Source organism: Xyrauchen texanus, chromosome 42 (assembly GCF_025860055.1).
Source record: "Xyrauchen texanus isolate HMW12.3.18 chromosome 42, RBS_HiC_50CHRs, whole genome shotgun sequence".
Lineage (NCBI taxonomy): Eukaryota > Metazoa > Chordata > Actinopteri > Cypriniformes > Catostomidae > Xyrauchen > Xyrauchen texanus.
Window position 1 is genome coordinate 19191369 of NC_068317.1, and position 16764 is coordinate 19208132.

Genomic DNA, 16764 nt, shown 5'->3' on the forward strand with positions numbered 1-16764 from the left:
CTAAGCTCGCAAATGTATACTCACATTCTCAGTCCCCTCCCTCCCTCTTCTCCTCTCCACCCTCTCTCTCCCCCTCTCTATATCTCAGGTTACTGTGGTTGGAGTTTTTAGACATCTCTGCTAGTGTTTCCCTCATGTCCTTGTCCCTGCCTCCAGCCTGGGAAGAGCCACCCAGTACCCTCTCTGATTGGACTGGGTAGTTTGTCTTGATGCACCAATATGCTGAGCGCTGGAGGACGTGTTTCAGCAGATGGTTAGGGTTAGTGTGTGTCATCACATCGAGAAAGGATTAGAGGAGGAAGGTTGTCTTCAAGGAGCAGTGTGGTCCACACAAACACTCTGACTTCATGAGCAGAGGACCTCAAGAGAGAACGGCTCAACAAGAGATATCAACTTCATGAACAAGTCTGTGACATCCTGTTATTCAGGTAATGGCTTCTCTAATGCTCTCCTTCTCCCTTTTTCTGATTGTTTTTAGTAAGAAGATCTTATATTTGTTTCCTTTTGGATTAAATAATTTTGTTTGTCTCTGTGAAGTGGTCAGGTTTAGTATTCAGAGAGAAGGTTTTCTGAATGAGAGATTGTGGTGGATAAAGTTAGAGAAAGGGCAAACCTGCAGCATGGCGTTTCTGGTTATTTGGATGTTGTTATGATAGTTTTAATTAACCATGGCATTGGAATTTGGCAATACATAAATATTGTATTACCTCTTTGCTAAACCATGATTCAATTTCTGTCATGCTGCAAAGTTTCAGTGAAGTGAAATATCTCACCATGCCAGTGTAGTTCTCATGTGATGAACTTTTAAACTGTGCCAGTTCTTAATGTTTACTTTGATTGAAATTCTGTGAAATTGGTTGGGAATTAATCTAGATCTACTGGAGCTATTTAAAATAAAATTCCGATTGTCTACCTCAGTTATATTTTAAGCCACAGATTAATTTTGAGACTAAGCCCACACACGTTGTCGGCAAATTCAAAGTTAGCGCATTACATGCACATCAATCATTTCACTGAGTTGTGTCCTGCATTAAGCTGACTCTGTCTGCATACTAAACAAATGTGCCATTTAAGAGCATCTCCAGGACCAGCATCCAAGTTATGACATGCATGCAGGCTAAGGGGTTGCAGTACAGAAATCGTGTCTCGAATTTCACTCAACTCCAGTCAACCCAAAGGTCTGACCTGCCAATGAAGGAGCGAGTAGAAATTAGATGTCAAGCATTAAAATGTTGCTGCCAGGCATGTATAAAGTGTGAGGTGTTTGCTGAGGGGACTGTACAGCTGTAAGGGTGAGGGGGCAAAAGAATGATGCCAGGAATGCCACAAAGACAGAGTTGTGTGAATTATGTTTATTTACACACATTAATCAGCCATGTCAACATCATTCACTCACACACTCACTCACATGCTGAAATTCATCAGAGAAAACCCACAAATACATCAGAACCAGTGTTGATATTTTACAATGAGGGCAGTCATTACCAGTCATGAATGCAGGATAATGAAAGGACGTGAATTTACAAGCAGACAGATTTTTTTTTTTTTTTCGTTTAATATGTTTTCATTACTGCAGATGTACAGTCATGCCTTTTAAACTGGCTCTAAATTCATTAGTGTCAGAAAAATAATTTGAAAGATGAAGTTTGTGCAAACATTACCTTTCATTAAAAATGTAATTTAAAAACAAGCGTTCACTGGTAGAACATGGCACTAGCAATGCCAAGGTTATTGGTTTGATTCCCAGGGATTGTACATACTGAGAAAATGTTAAGCTTTGGATAAAAATTGGTGTGACAAATGCATATGTAAATTTACATTTATGCATTTGGCAGACACTTTTTATCCAAAGCGACTTACAGAGCCTTTATTACAGGGACAATCCCCCTGGAGCAACCTGGAGTTAAGTGACACAATGGTGGTGACTGTGGGGTTTGAACCAGTGTCTTTCTGATTACCAGATTACCAGTTATGTGCTTAGACCACTACACCACCACCACTCTATGTAAAGTTATAGCTTTGAGGTCTTTGAGGAGATTCAAACTGAAGTCTGTTTATGGTCTTGAACTCTTGTTTAGGTAAGAAGCAGTCAATACACTTGACCTGTTCTTTCATTGTGATCAGTGCAAAATTATAAACTTGTCAAAGTTATTCATCAGTCGCAGGCTTTAGGTGCAATTCATTTTTAATGTTTAAGGGGCTGGTTCCCATTTCTGTGTTTTGAAGGGGTACTTCACTCCAAAAAATTAACCCATTCCAACTTCGGTGGAATTTTATGTCAAACGTTAAGCAGAATGCTACAGGTTGAGCCACGTTTCACTTGCATTGTATGGAAAAAGATAGAATGAAAGTGAAGGGTGACTGAGGGTAATATTTGTTCTAACATCTCCATTTGTGTTCCACAGAAGAAAGATAGACATACTGCAAGCTTTTGCAAAAACATTAGGGTGATAAAATTATGTCAGAATTTAAATTTTTGGATGAACAATCTTTTAAGAAGAGCAGGCTGGTTCAGATATGATGGACATATGATCCTGATCTCAGCATCTTTGAACTATTGGAGCAGTGTTGTGTCTAAAGTGCATAAACAGTCCCTGTGGCAGTTGTGAATATTTTGCCATTCTAGGATCTGCCAACAATAATACAGTATTGTTTCAGTAGCTGTTCTGTCTTTTGGAAAGTTTGACCGGGGATTAGCTGTATAGTGAGAGTGCGATAGCGAGAGAGTGCATCAAACTTTTAAGCACTATGTGTGTGTGTGAGAGAGAACTATGATGCTATAAAGATAAGGCTTAAACTATGTTCCAATGGTGGTTCTTTAAAATTAATCTAAAGGACAAATATTTGTGACTTAAGATTTCAGTGTGACTTGCTGTCAATGAGCATTTCATTCACTGTGATTTAATATCCTGTATGGCTTCTCCATTTTCCTGAAGTCTTGGACATGTGTTAAGTGTTTTACCCCCTGCCATTTGCGTTCACTTACCAGCTCAAATAAAAAGCAGCGGGGACCTCTGTGCCACAGTCCTGCATGGCTCTTGTGCTGTTTTATATAATGCCTCCTTGCCTTTAACTAGTTGCACGCTTTCGCTGCCATTCTGTCAAACAAATCACAGTTGCCAGGTTGCTGGACATTAAACAGCCAGTGTTGTAAAGTCATTTGTGTCAAGTGCTGGAAAAACTGCAGCATGTTGAGATGGCCACCAGTATCAGCTGTTCCCAAGATCTTCTGAGATTCTGATCTGAGCAGCACTGTGTTGCAGCCGGGGTCAGTAGCATCATTGTGCCGCAAGACCAAAATCAATATGTATTCTCACCATGGTCCAATAGCCTGGCAGCGTTGCCCTAAAACCCACCCTTAATACGCCGCCCTGCTGCCAACCGCTCACACACCCTGCCCATTTCACAAGCAAGAGGGATGCTCAAGCTGGGGTATCTTGTTATCTAATTATCTAGAATATCGAATTTATACAATTTGCATGCATTAGCTAGCTAGCAAGGTAAGTTAGGGTTTGACAATTCACCTATTGTACCTGCCATGTGGTCCCGAGTGGTCTCTCCACTAACAACGGGACGATGTCCCAGCACATCATGCATGATCATTTGGGCACCACTTTTTCCATTGTGCATTTTAATGGCTTTGTACTATGCCCACATTTTTTTTGGTATTTTTCTCAAACCTGTACCGTTGTGCCCAGGATACTCAACTTGACAAGTTCGGCCAAACTTTGCCTTTGACCCCACCTCAATCCCCAGTTGGTCTTGTTTGGCCCAAGGGTAATCAGTGGACCAAAGACCATTGACCCCAAGAAAGTCCAGAGGAACCACAGGAAGCCCTGGAAGTGACCGTGGGAACACAACTGGCCCTGGCATGCAGTAGCATGCCCTCATTTGGCCCGACAGTGGAAACACGGTTATTGAAGTCTTGTTAGGAAAGACTGACCACAATTGTGCTGCCCCTATCCGTCCTTTTTATTCCCACAATCTCTAATGCACATTCTCGTAATTACATCTCACATCACATCTTGCACATCTCATATAATCTCTCACAATCACACACCTCAACTTGTTTTTATCTGCCTAAAGATGGCGCTGTCCATACTATGTAATTTCTGCTGTACAACAATGCAAAGATCAAGTATTCAAATTTGTGTTTGAAAGGAAAGAAGGCCCTGCCTATATCACATGCAATTAAGCAGCCACCAAGATGCATTTGAGTTAAGGAGGCTCAAAAAGGTGGTGTTGCCACAGGGAGATGCTTTCATCCTCTGGTAATTCAGAATAGAAATGGAGAACAAACAGGAGGGGAAAGAATAGGCATGCTTCACTGACAGCGTGCCTAATAAAAGAAAGGCATGCAAACGCAATTGCATGGGTCTGGAATGGTCTGTTCTCAACATCACAACTCTAAGCAGCATGCAGCGCTTCTAGAAATTATTCTGTTGCTGCATGACTTTGACTTACTTTCATCTGTCTCTTGTCTTAGCCATAAGGATATGGGTCTGACCTCTGCTATGGCTTGCTTTTATAGTGGAATGCCTATAAACCTTTCATTGTGTTTGGTTTGTTTGTCTCGCCAGAGCCCAACATGCAAGGCACTGGAGAGCCATTCCATCAAAATGCAGTGGTTCTGTGGTTTTCCTGTTTGGTTGCCATTGTGTGATCAATGTGGTGAAGACATTAGGCTTAAATCAAGGTTATGGAAATCATATTGGTTTTCTCTTATAATTAATGATGCCAAAGTTTTGTTTTTAGTTGATTGGCAGATGTTTTATGACTGATGGCAAAAGGAAGGAGAAAAAAAAGACAAGCTTCCATTAGATTTCGTGACTGCTCCAGGACTACAAAGAGACTGGCCAGCTGAGCTTCCAGAGTACTTTGCAGAACTCAACTCAAGGTTTATTTATGTAATGCATGTGTTTCTCTCTGGCACACAGAATTGTAGGTTTAGTCTTCTGGCTGTAGGTTCATAAATGCGTGTGAATATTTGGCTGTGCAGTTTTTGAAAATGAATCCTTCAAATTGGAAAGATCATACATTCTGTGGATGGGGTGTGAGCTGTAAGTACAGGTGTCGGAAAAATGCGAGAGCACTCAAAGTTAATTACTTTACAAATGATGTGATCACACGTTTAAAAAAAAAAAAAAGAAAAAAGCCACACACATTTGCGCCCCAAGCTGTAGAAATTACAGGTTGCATTTCTGCGTGTGTCTGACGGGATGGATAACAAATATGTTTTTTTTTTCTTGGACGAGTGACAACCCACCAGTATCTGTAGCAGCAGTGAGTGATGGATGGGGTCAGGGATGGGTTTTCTCATTGCTGGTGTCTTTCTATAAAGATTCTGTCTGTACATGCCCCACATTCTGGAAGTGTACCATTTCACACCAGGGCAGAAGTGCTCTGACTGGGGCCTGCTGACAGAGCCCTCTATGCACCCACCCCTCCCAAAAACGACTGTCTGGAATTTTGTTCTTACTGATGAAATGAGTGTGAGTTATAAGCTGATCCTGACATTAAATGGAGTAACACTGTCTCACTTTCTTCACTTCAGACAGGCCATATGTTCCAGTGGTGAGGCCAGTTGTGCACGCTTGCTGGTAGACCAAGTATTTATATTTTGGGTTTGAATACAATTGAGTTTGGCTCATTCAATAGCAATAAGGAGTCTAGGGAATCACTGTCTAATTTGGTTTTAATATATATATATATTAACCTGTGTACTTATTTGACTTCTCAAAGTACAGCTCACGAGCTCAGCTTTTTATTTTCAGCTTTAGAGCTTTTTATTTAATTATTTTCAAATAAATGTAATATCACACTAATTTATCACATTTATCTTTATGTCTGGTTTAGAATGGGTAGAACTTCTAATGACCCGTAGATAAAGTTAAACATTATTGTTGTTCTTCCAGTCAAATTTGCAATGCAGAAAACGTATCAATGCTGGCAAGTGACCATGGCACAGTACAGTATATAGGATATAGGCTAGGTGTGCGCTAAACAATTTTAATGCACTCCATTTTGCATCGGGTGGGTCTTTTCCTCCACATCGTGCATTAAAATAGTTTAATGGACACCTAGCCTTAGATTATCCCTTACAGATTACAGACAAAATTATAAAGTGAATTATCCTGTTCAAAAGGTTGCACACCCTTGGTTCTTAAATTTTGTTTTGAGCATCAATGACTGTTTGTAGCCTTTTGTAAAATGTTGTGTCCCTCAATTATCAAATAGTTTCATATAATAAATGGAAATGTTTCATGCCATCAAATGTCTTTTGGAAAAAGAAAATAAATAAATAAAAAATATATATATATATATATATATATATATATATATATATATATATATATATATATATATATATATACATATACAGTATATGTAAGTCCCACACACTTGGGGTACAAGTCCCCTACGGGGATTATTGATATATTGTGTAAATAAAGGGGCAATAGTTAGTGCAACATTTGTCAACCAATGCAAATAATGTTGACTGCAAGATTCTTTTCTGAGTAACAAATTAAGAAAATTATTATTCAAAATAACTATTTCAGAAAAGGTTGCACCATTTCCTGTTACGTAATTGAAATCACATTTGACATTTCAGATCATCTCAAGTACTCTGTAAACAAATAAATCACTGTGATTGGATCAGTCAATGTGAGCCCACTTTTATTTTATTTTTATAAAAACAGCAAATTACCCTTTCACTTATTGGACAGTTATTGGAAACACTTTTGATTTAATCACCTTCAACAAAATAAAAAAAAATAAAAAAAAAATTGTTTACATTTTTGTTTGATTATTTAAGGTATTTTCATTAGCTACATACATTTGCAACATTTAAAAAATATTACAAATAAGATAAAATTGCCTCAATCAACTTTTAGACATTTACACACAATGATTTTGTAGTGCACAGTAACAAACAGGTGTTTAGGAAAGTGTTGTGATAGTTTTTGTTGCTAATATGGGCTTTGGGAAAAAAATTAATCAAATGTGCCATTTACCCAGAGTGGCTTTTAGCCCTGTTGTACCATATGTAAGTTTATGTGCAGAACTTTTTAGCCAAATCTTATTGAATCTGAGTAGCATTTAGAAAAGGTTAAAAAACATACAAGGGTTGCACACTTTAACAAGTGCACAAAGCCCTGGAATTACCTTCTGCCTTGTCAAAACAATTGAGCACCTTTTAAGTAAATTTGTTCAACATGTACTCTGGTGCAGGGGTGGACTGCGAAGAGAAATCGGCCCTGAATTTTGCATAGAAACCGGCCCAAACATTGTTGGTGGGGGGTTGGATGTCACTGTCCTTTTCTGCATATCACGGCCACCTTCGGCATATCGGGGCACCATTTTGCAACCTGTTCAGCATAATGTGGTGGCCTGCTTCAGCTTATCGCTGCCTGTTTGGCCCCGTTTTGCGGGCAGCCCACCGGGAAAAGTCCTGGTTCTCCCTTTGGCCAGTCCGCCCCTGCTCCGGCGGGAGTATTCATTAATACTCAGATCTCCATGGGTCATTACATCTGTATACCTTAGCCAGGTCTTTTCACTCGCCCATGTCGATGAATAACCAGCACTCTAAGACATGGAACCCCCTCATAATACAGATGACTCAGCCATAGCTCCATCAAAGCCCAGTGCTACCATCTCTTCTCCCTCTGAAAGCTGAGAAAAGAAAGCTGGTGTCTATTAAAGAGAGGGATTTATGTCATGAAGATTGTAAAAGTGCCAGAGGTCTTCAGTCAGGGAACAGCGTCTATAATATTAGGCTCATTTAAATGGCAAGTATACACCAGCTCAAACAGATTATCCTGGCTCCCTTCATTCTTCAAGTGGAAGCTGGCTGTTGATTTCATGGAAAAGACAATGATTTATTTATTCAGAATGGTTACGTCAGTGGAAACTCACTGAAGCCATTTGAATATTTTCTTTGTGGCATTTTAACATGTTTGGTGAATTTGACATTGTGGTGAGTGGAAGATTTTTTAAAAAAAATATAATATATATATTCTGTTGTTGTTCTGTTATATGGAAAGAGATTTAAAGAGGTATTTTTCCGAAATGAAGTATGTGTTTTGTGAAGAATACAAAATGAACATCACAGGCTCAGAAAGAACATTTCTCAAGACAAAGTAACATATTTATTATGGTATGGCTGTTTGCATCTGTAATTATTTTTTCTTTTCCCCCACCAAAGACCCATAAAATGCTTTTACTATGTCTGTTTCTCTGTTATTTGTCATATACTGAGCTGATCAAAGGCCAAATGTTTGACATGGCCCTCCTCTATTTTCCTCCATCTTGCTGTCTTTGGAGATCTACTTTTTTGCTTCTTTCATTAACCACACACTTAAAAGAATGGCCTGGAAATCACTTTAAACTTCTACAGCAAGACCTCCCAGCTGACCAAGAGAAGCAAAGATGGTTTGCTTCAGCTGCTTTAACTTGAGCAAAAACGCCAGGAAGAGTCTCTGTCAGGGTCCACTAGAATAATGCCAGATTCAGTTAAAGTTGATTTCAACCTTACCTGACAATTTCAGGGAACTGTACTTGTGTTTAAACAGCAAAGTAAGTAGCCGGAAAATGTTGAGGAGGACTGAAGCTTTGACTGGGTTTGCTGGGCCAACTTTGCAGGTGGCTAATGAGCTGGGCCTTCATAAGCGAAAGCTAATCTCTTCCAAAGCCAAGCCCAGGAGTAGCTGAATGGAATTTGCTTAGCTCTGAATTCTGTGCCGAGTGTGTTTAAGCCTGAGAGCTGCACTTCTCTCCCACAGTCACTGAGATGCTGCACTATGCCCATCGGCACTTCTGTACCACAGTGGCATGGAAAACAAGTCTTTGCTTGGCACACAAATGTTCCTTGTCCTACAAATCACTCAAGTGCAACCATCATTCTCCAGCAGTGTGACATCAGGGGCCTTTTCTGTACTAGTATATTGGATTTTGGAAAAATCATATAATTCAAGGTCGCCCTGACCTCCCATCCTTAGCTCTCAGAAATAAAGGGTAGCGATGTGTGTTTAGTTTGAAGATTTGACTGGGGTTTTGATGAACTTTAAGGTGTGAATGAGGCCCAGTGTTTGGGGCTCTTTTAGTCAATGGCATGGTCAGCTCCTGTCAGCTCTGGGTGGTTGTGTGAGTGAATGAGAGAGACTGGCGCTTGCCTGTTACAGTGCCACCTGAGAAGCTGCTGTTAATATGAGCTGGAATAGCAGAGCAGATTGGCAGCTTGCAGAATTGAAGAGGCCTGGTGCATGGTATCAGTGTTTCAAAGTCTAAGGGCTCACATGTGTTCTGCATCTTTCCAAACTAGTCCACAAGGAACAAATTATTAAACTGTGTATTTGATGTCTAGCATGGTGTCCTAAGCAGACCTTATGAAATATCATGACAAGTGTTCTGCCTTCCATGAACCCTACGGTACTACGGTATATTTTTGAAACACTTGACTGAAATGTTTCTCATGATCTTAAAAATAATTTGATCTGAAGGCGTATGCTTAAATGTTTGAAATTAGTTTTGTAGACAAAAATCTCAGTTGCCTCCACATCTGAGACCATCAACACTGGCTTGTTGAGCACGTTACCACAGAGCCAGTGGAGACGTCACACTGTTCTCTGTGGCATCCACGCATCCCACCGAGAGCGAACCACATTGTAGCAACCACGAGGAGGTTTCCTCATGTAACTCTACCCTCCCTAGCAACCGGGCCAGTTTGATTGCTTAGGAGGCCTGGCTGGAGTCATTCCTCACGCCCTGGATTCGACCTCGCAACTGCAGGGGTGGGAGTCAGTGTCTTTACTCGCTGAGATACCCAGGCCCCCAGTGAGCCTAATTTAAATGGAGGTGTGTTTGTGCATAAAGGAATGACAAGTCAGCGTCGATTGTGCCTGCTTAAACTAGATTGCATGTAGTTAGCAAAATTGGTGCAACTGTTTAGTGAATTCATCCCTCAATGTATGGGGCAATAAAACTCATAATGTCATGACAAAACAAGTTTTTCTGATTTTAATAATTTTCCTCTTAAGACCCCCAAACACACACACACACACACAATCCAGGCCTCTTGGTGCAACATGTAGCAACCTTTTGAAATCTGTGAGAGGTGGATTATTTTAATGATATTTACATGCATTCAATATGAAATAGGTGGGCCCTAGCTGGTACTCTAAGAGGTCCACAAAGCCCCTTCTCTTTTAAGGGGTTTGACATTAGCATAAGACTAGTTTTCATTGTTTTACTGCCAGGGATGCCACTGCCATTTGCTCTCAAACCACACCTTGTATCTGTCAAAGCCTCTACGTCAGTCAATATAGTGGTTAAGCAGTTATGTTTCTCGGCTATATATAGTCCAGTGTCTGTTTAAACGAGTCTCATATAAATGGTTAGAAAAGAAACAGCACAGATGAAGTAATAGTTCAAATTAGTTCAAGTGCATCTTGTAGGGCCAAAGCCATTGCGATTTGGCTTTTAAAAATACTGTCACCACTAGAAATGAGTTGTTTTAGGCTGTTTCTTCAGAAACCACTAGATAACTCAATCAGGATGGCAATCTTTTGCCTACAGACAGAGACCAACATGGAAATCTGCAGCATGGCATGTGCTCATATTTGGATAGTGGTATTTTTATGTTGGCTGGCATCACACTGTTGACAAGCTGCTACACTCTTGATTTTGATTTGATTTTGGAGGTTTGCTCAGCTGTTCTAGCAGATAGGCAAGCTTCTGTTCTCTTAGCACAAGTAAAGCCTGTAGAAACACACAGAAACATGCCTAGTGCCAAAGAGAAAAACAGCTTAGAAACATCAATGAGATGTTTCAAGCATTTAAACTTGCATTTGAAAAAGTCTTTTTTGACACTTCTCCCATTATAGTTGTGTGACTTCCAGGGTAACTGTCTTTTGTCATGGAGCTGCTATGGTCATTCGAGAGATAGTGCTTTGTATGCTTTTATAATCCTTGCTGACTTTTTAACAGCCCATTCTGTGACAGCATGTAATTTGCAACAGTGTTATTGTCTTGTCTATAAAGGTGAGTCAGACTGCAACCCAATTTGCATTCTCTAAAAGTATGTACTTGGTTGGTGTTGAGAATTCATAATTTGTGTAATAAGATCACCATGTCATTGATTTGTCAATGACAAATTGTCTTGCCACAAATCCAAAACCTCTTGCCACACCATTTGCGCTCACATGCATGTGTTAGCATTGATTCATTGGTACTTAACTTTCAGGTTCAAACATAACCTGAACATTTTAATAGAACAGTTTATGTTTATTTTCTAATTCTCTCATACTATTATGAATCAAATATATGCAAATTGGGATGCATCTTTGGAATTTACCAAAAGTAAAAGTTCACTTATGAACTGACACTTGTATTTCAGTGACAAAAAATAAGTTGAAAGTAATTTCCTCTCTTCTATTCTGCTTTAGAGTAGTGAAATGTCTGAAAGCTCCAAGTTGCATGTGGTTTTCCCATTTGGAAAAGGTGTTAGCGTGTGAGTTTGTGTGTTGGCCTGGCTATTATTCATGCGAATGCAGCATATCCATTACCTTCTCACTGCAGTGCTTAAGCTGAATGGTCCAGTGTCGTGAGAGCAAAGTAAAACCACTTCAGTCAGATTCCATATTCTTCTTTCCACCACTTAATCACAACTCTGTTCCATCAGCTAGAATTAAATGACAGAAAACTATGTTCTGAAAGTAATTAATCTGAGGATCTACATTTGGGTTTCAAGCACAAGCATTTTCTTGCACCTTCTAAAACTAGGCCAATAGTAGCATTGGCATTCCTTGTGTCTGTGTGGGTAGTCAGGGCTCTTGTTGAAGGTGGCTCAGAGTGGCATGCGGTGTGTGCCCTGGCCAGAGTCCTGTGAAGCACTTTAAGATTTGACACTGTGGTGGCTCAGTGTGGACAGAGCAGAAAATGGCTTCAACCACAAAGTCTTGGCTATTAAAAATAAATAATAATAAACAAAAGAAGCAAAATCCAATCCTCAACATTCTCTGTTTCTGTGGCTGGGTAATCATTTATCTCCCAGTGGGAATAATCAGCATGCACAAATATGCAAACAGCCTTAGAAATATATAATAAAGTCATCCTACCCCCATACACACTCAGAAACTCTAAAGACCTCTGACTTCTCACAGCCAGTCCTTTACTCTATAAAACTGTCCATGTGATCCGTTTATCTGACCAATCTAAGACAGTGGGGTGTACAAGGATACCTGATTGATAACAATAACTAATTTGGCAATGCCAGTGGCATGTAAATTACACCCTTCATCTTGCTTTTTGAGCCTGCAGTTAAAATGAAACTGTCACAACCAAATACTGTGTGAGATGTTCTTATAGCTGATTGTTCTCGAGTGACTTGGCTTCTGTGCAGGCACATTCAGTGGAGCACAGAGAGAGCGAGGACTCTAGTGAGGGAATGGAAAGGGGGATTAGCCCTCGAGACGGTCTTTGTCTTTGGAAACCTTGCATTTATGAATGGCTGACTCTCTAGTTAGCTGTGCCATCTGGTTTGATTTATACTAGTTCTTGGCTACATAAATAGGGACTCTTGTTTGCAATAAAGGTACACACGAAAACAACCTTGTCGTGGTGGAGAGAATTTTTTACTACTGTGCTTTAAAATAAATAATTTCAAGCTGAAATTGAATATGGAGACTGACCATTTTAATAATTCCTTTCTTTTCTGTGGAACACAAGGAGGTTTTAGGCAGACTGCAGCCTCAGTCACCATTCACTTTCATTGAATAGTTAATTGAGGCTAACATTCTTACATAAAATGTTGAAGAATGTTTACGCTTCTCTTTATTTCTGTACAAATAAATTAAATCTGAACTGAGGCTGTCAGTTCTCAACATTCTGATTCTGCCTAGCATCTCCTTTCTGTGTCCCACGGAAGAAAGCAAGTCATTAGGGTTTGGAACAACATGAGGGTGAGTAAATGAAGACAATTTTCATTTTTGTATGAACTATTCCTTTAATATCAGGATTTACAAGTGATTTAGAAGCTAACTAGCTCTGATTTCACATATTAAAAAGCAGTTATCATCTGCCTTGGCATTTTCGTCTTTCTTGATGATAGATTGACAGAAACCAGACTAGCCCAGATGCGGGCTAGATAGTTTAAAACCCAAACTGGCTGGGAAGGGGAATGTGCTAGGTTATGATAATCTGATCCTAATCATGTGGCCTCTTCCTCAGGAACTCCTCTATCCTTACCTGTGCAGCCTGTGAGTTTAACCACCCCTGTTTTGAAGAGCCTTCTGAGAGCCCAGGTGCTTGAGGTTTGGTTAACCACCCCACATTACCAAGTGGTTCAAAGGGGGTTCAGGGCACATAAAAAGCATGTGGTCTGGGCCTTCCCCACAAGCAGCAGTGGCGGGGGGTGGGGGGCGAATCATAAAAGTACAGTTTTTGGATCACATTGATGGACCCTGGACCTGTCATCCATTTAATCTGAAAATTGTCCCTCTTTCACAGGGAGGGGGATATTTTTTGGCAGCTGTGTGTCAGGCTGAAAAATCCAATAGTGGCCTTTTTGTTTAGCTCCTTTGAACCTTCAAGAACTTTTTTCTTAATAAATCCCAAATATTATTCCCCCAGCTTAGCTCCGATTAGTACAGTAGAGGCTAATTTACTGGGTCATTTGCTCTAATCCCTAAAAAACAATAAGGTTTGAAAGACTATGCTTGCACTGGTGCTTTTCTGTGGCCCAGAAGAAAGCTTTCTTGTGTTCCTCTACTATGCAAGTCTACAAAGGCATGGCTCTCAACAGATGTGCACATCAGGTCTGGGTAAAGACCACGAAATTAAAGCCTCCCAATGATCTTGATCACAATCAAGTTTCAAGTTGCCGTAGCTTGAGAACAACCATCGATTTGGCCAGGACCAGACTCGCGAGCAACCAATCAGCATCATGAAATATTATTTCATTTTTTTTAAAACAATAATATTTTTCTTAACGATGGCACCAGAGTGATTAGTCACATGACATTTGTTGCTCAGGTGATTGCTCATTAAACCTGGCAACAAAACTAAATGGATAGTTCCTTGAGATCGGCAGTGAATGACTTATTTTATTTTGTAACTATTGACTCATGGACACTATAAATCAATGTAATTTGTCCACCTTTATCTGTGTGTTCCGCTGTTCTTTCCACTCTTTTATTTGTAGCCCTTTTAATAAATTACAGTCCACAGGATTCTCGACTTGCTCGTTCATTGCAGGCTTTGTAGTTTGCCTACTCTGTTAGACCATTCCAGAGACAAATGCATTGGCCCAAGCAATTCACTGAGATCTGCTGACATATGCACAGTCTGTTGGTACAACAGATGACATTTTAAATTGTTTCAAAATAGACATTAAAATCAAGCTAATTTAAATTGTGGTACTTTTTGTTCTGTTTGAATGGGCAGTGTTCTTTAAAAGCACATTAGTCTGAAAAACTGTTTCTGTAAAGCCAGAGGAAGTCGGCAGGTTTTCAGCGGAAGGCTTCAGACACAAACATCACATTATTATCTCTGCATACCGGCCCAGTGCTGATTCAGTGTTAGAGAGTTATGGTCGTGCGGAAGCTTTGTTTCTCATTACTCATGAAAACAGTAGATGGAGCATTGCAGGTCTGTTTTTCTTTGGCAAAGGGTCAGCGGAGGACTCGATATCAGAGACCGACAAAATAGTGGTTTCTGTTCTTGCCAGTGCCATAGACTGGAATGCATTTTCACAGTAATTAGGGTAATTAAAATGAAATTATATTTCACGACCCTTTTCCCTCCAGGGAAGAAAACATGAGAGCTATTTTGAGTTGACTGTATTCTAAAATTACAGTGCTGGAATGAGGGTGAATGTGTCATCATTGAGGGCAGAGACAGTTCAATTTAGGGTTGCTTGAGGAAAACATGATTGAGTTTAATATGGGATTTAAAGGACTAGTTCACCCAAAAATTAAAAAAAAATTTCATTATTAACTCATCCTCATGTTGTTCCAAACATGTATGACTTTTTTTCTCCCATGGACGACAAAAGGATACATTTTGTCACTATTCATTTTCAATGTCTCCATTTGTGTTTCATGGAAGAAAGAAAGTCATACAGGTTTGGAACGACGTGAGTAAATGATGACTGTGAACCATCTCTTTTAATGTTAGTTTCAAAATGCCAAAATAGGCATATCACACAATAGTTCTTATTGTAGATGTATGATAAAGTTAATGCAAGGATTCATTTAGAACTATAAATCCAATACTGATGGAAAACTTTCAATCTAATTTGCATGAAGACACAAAACGGGTGCCTGAAAGGAAAGTATATTTCTGCATATGTCTGCTTTGTATATTTTAAAGCATTTTAGGTTAAAACTCATATCTCTGTATATTATTTTGGGTGTGTTTTTAATTAATAGTTCACCCCAAAATGATAAGTTGTGGCTGAGGCTGTCATTCTGCCTAACAACTCATTTTGTGTTCTCTGGATGAAATAAAGTCATATGATTTGGAACATCGATAAGGTGATCATATTGTGAAATGGTGACAATTGTCATTTTTGGGCTAGCTATCAATTTAAGAACTTTTTTTGAGCGCTCTTGAAGTCATATACAGTGTGTGTGCATGCACATTGTAATCTTAATGAGTGGACCCTGCCATGCTCTGCACCAGGGGTTTGTCCAAACAGCGGCAGTGTTTACAAAGGTTTGTCTGGATGACTGGACTAGCTAGCCTTCATGCTGCCTTTCTGAAACCCACTCTGTCCGAAAAAAGTACTTAGAACCCCATCTGAGAGACAGCCCATCAGCTACACAATGATGAAGGACAGCAAGCACAAATGCTTTTCCATTCAACAGAATCTTTGAGTCCCCTCTTATCAGACTTCACATTAGCTCCCAACCCATTTTACTTTCTTCTGTGGAACACAAAAGCAGATGTTAGGCAGAATGAAAGCCTCAGTCACCATTCACTTTCATTGTCTCTTTTGTTCTCCTTTTTTCAGAAGAAAGTCATACAGGTTTGGACAATATGAATTTTCATATTGTTGATGAACTATCCCTTTAACTTTGTTCTTTTGAAAATATTCCTCTTCCTTATTATTTGATTTTGATTCAGGTCCCTGGTGCTTAAGGGATTTTCCACTGGTCAAATGGAGTATTGTCAGTTTGAATGTGTACACATTGGCCTTGAGTCAATACTATAAAACCAGTGCTGATTCTGATTTATTCATTGACTCTGGCTTGTCTTTTTGTCAAAAGTTGAATGACTATTCAGAGTCCAGTCTGGTCATTCTCGTTGCCAAGGAAAAGTATCAAGACAAATTAATGGCATAAGATGAGGCTCAGGTGCATAAATGCCAGTATTGTTTAACAGTTCATTGATCTGAGACAAAGATCAGCATGAGGCCAAAGGCAATATGGTCCTCATAAGGTTTGTACAATAAACTATGCTGAGAAATTGGACGGGTAAATCAATCAAACCCACTTTCATGCATGCTGCCAAACAGCAGGTAAATTAAAATGGGTGAAATCTGAAGTCTTTTTCTTTAGTACAAATGTGAGGTACACAAAGGCAACATGAAATCTAAACTGACCTTATTTACATTCTTAAAGGGTTAGTTCACCAAATCATTTACTCATTTACTATGACTTTCTATCTTCAGCAGAACACAAACACAGATTTTTAGTAGAATATTTCAGCTCTGTACGCCATACAATACAAGTGGACGGTGATTAGCTCTTTGGAGTCGTATGG

The 16764-nt window shown here is 39.6% G+C and overlaps 1 protein-coding gene across 4 annotated transcripts in view; it reads left to right on the forward strand.

Moving 5' to 3' along the window:
• The first annotated feature begins 228 nt into the window (after nucleotides 1-228).
• The window catches only part of sulf1 (sulfatase 1), a 47981-nt gene continuing 31445 nt past the window's right edge, over nucleotides 229-16764 (forward strand). For all 4 annotated transcript variants that reach the window (XM_052115083.1, XM_052115079.1, XM_052115080.1 and 1 more), the window contains exon 1: nucleotides 229-428. The gene's annotated coding sequence lies outside the window, so the exon portion shown is untranslated. The remainder of the gene's footprint in view (nucleotides 429-16764) is intronic.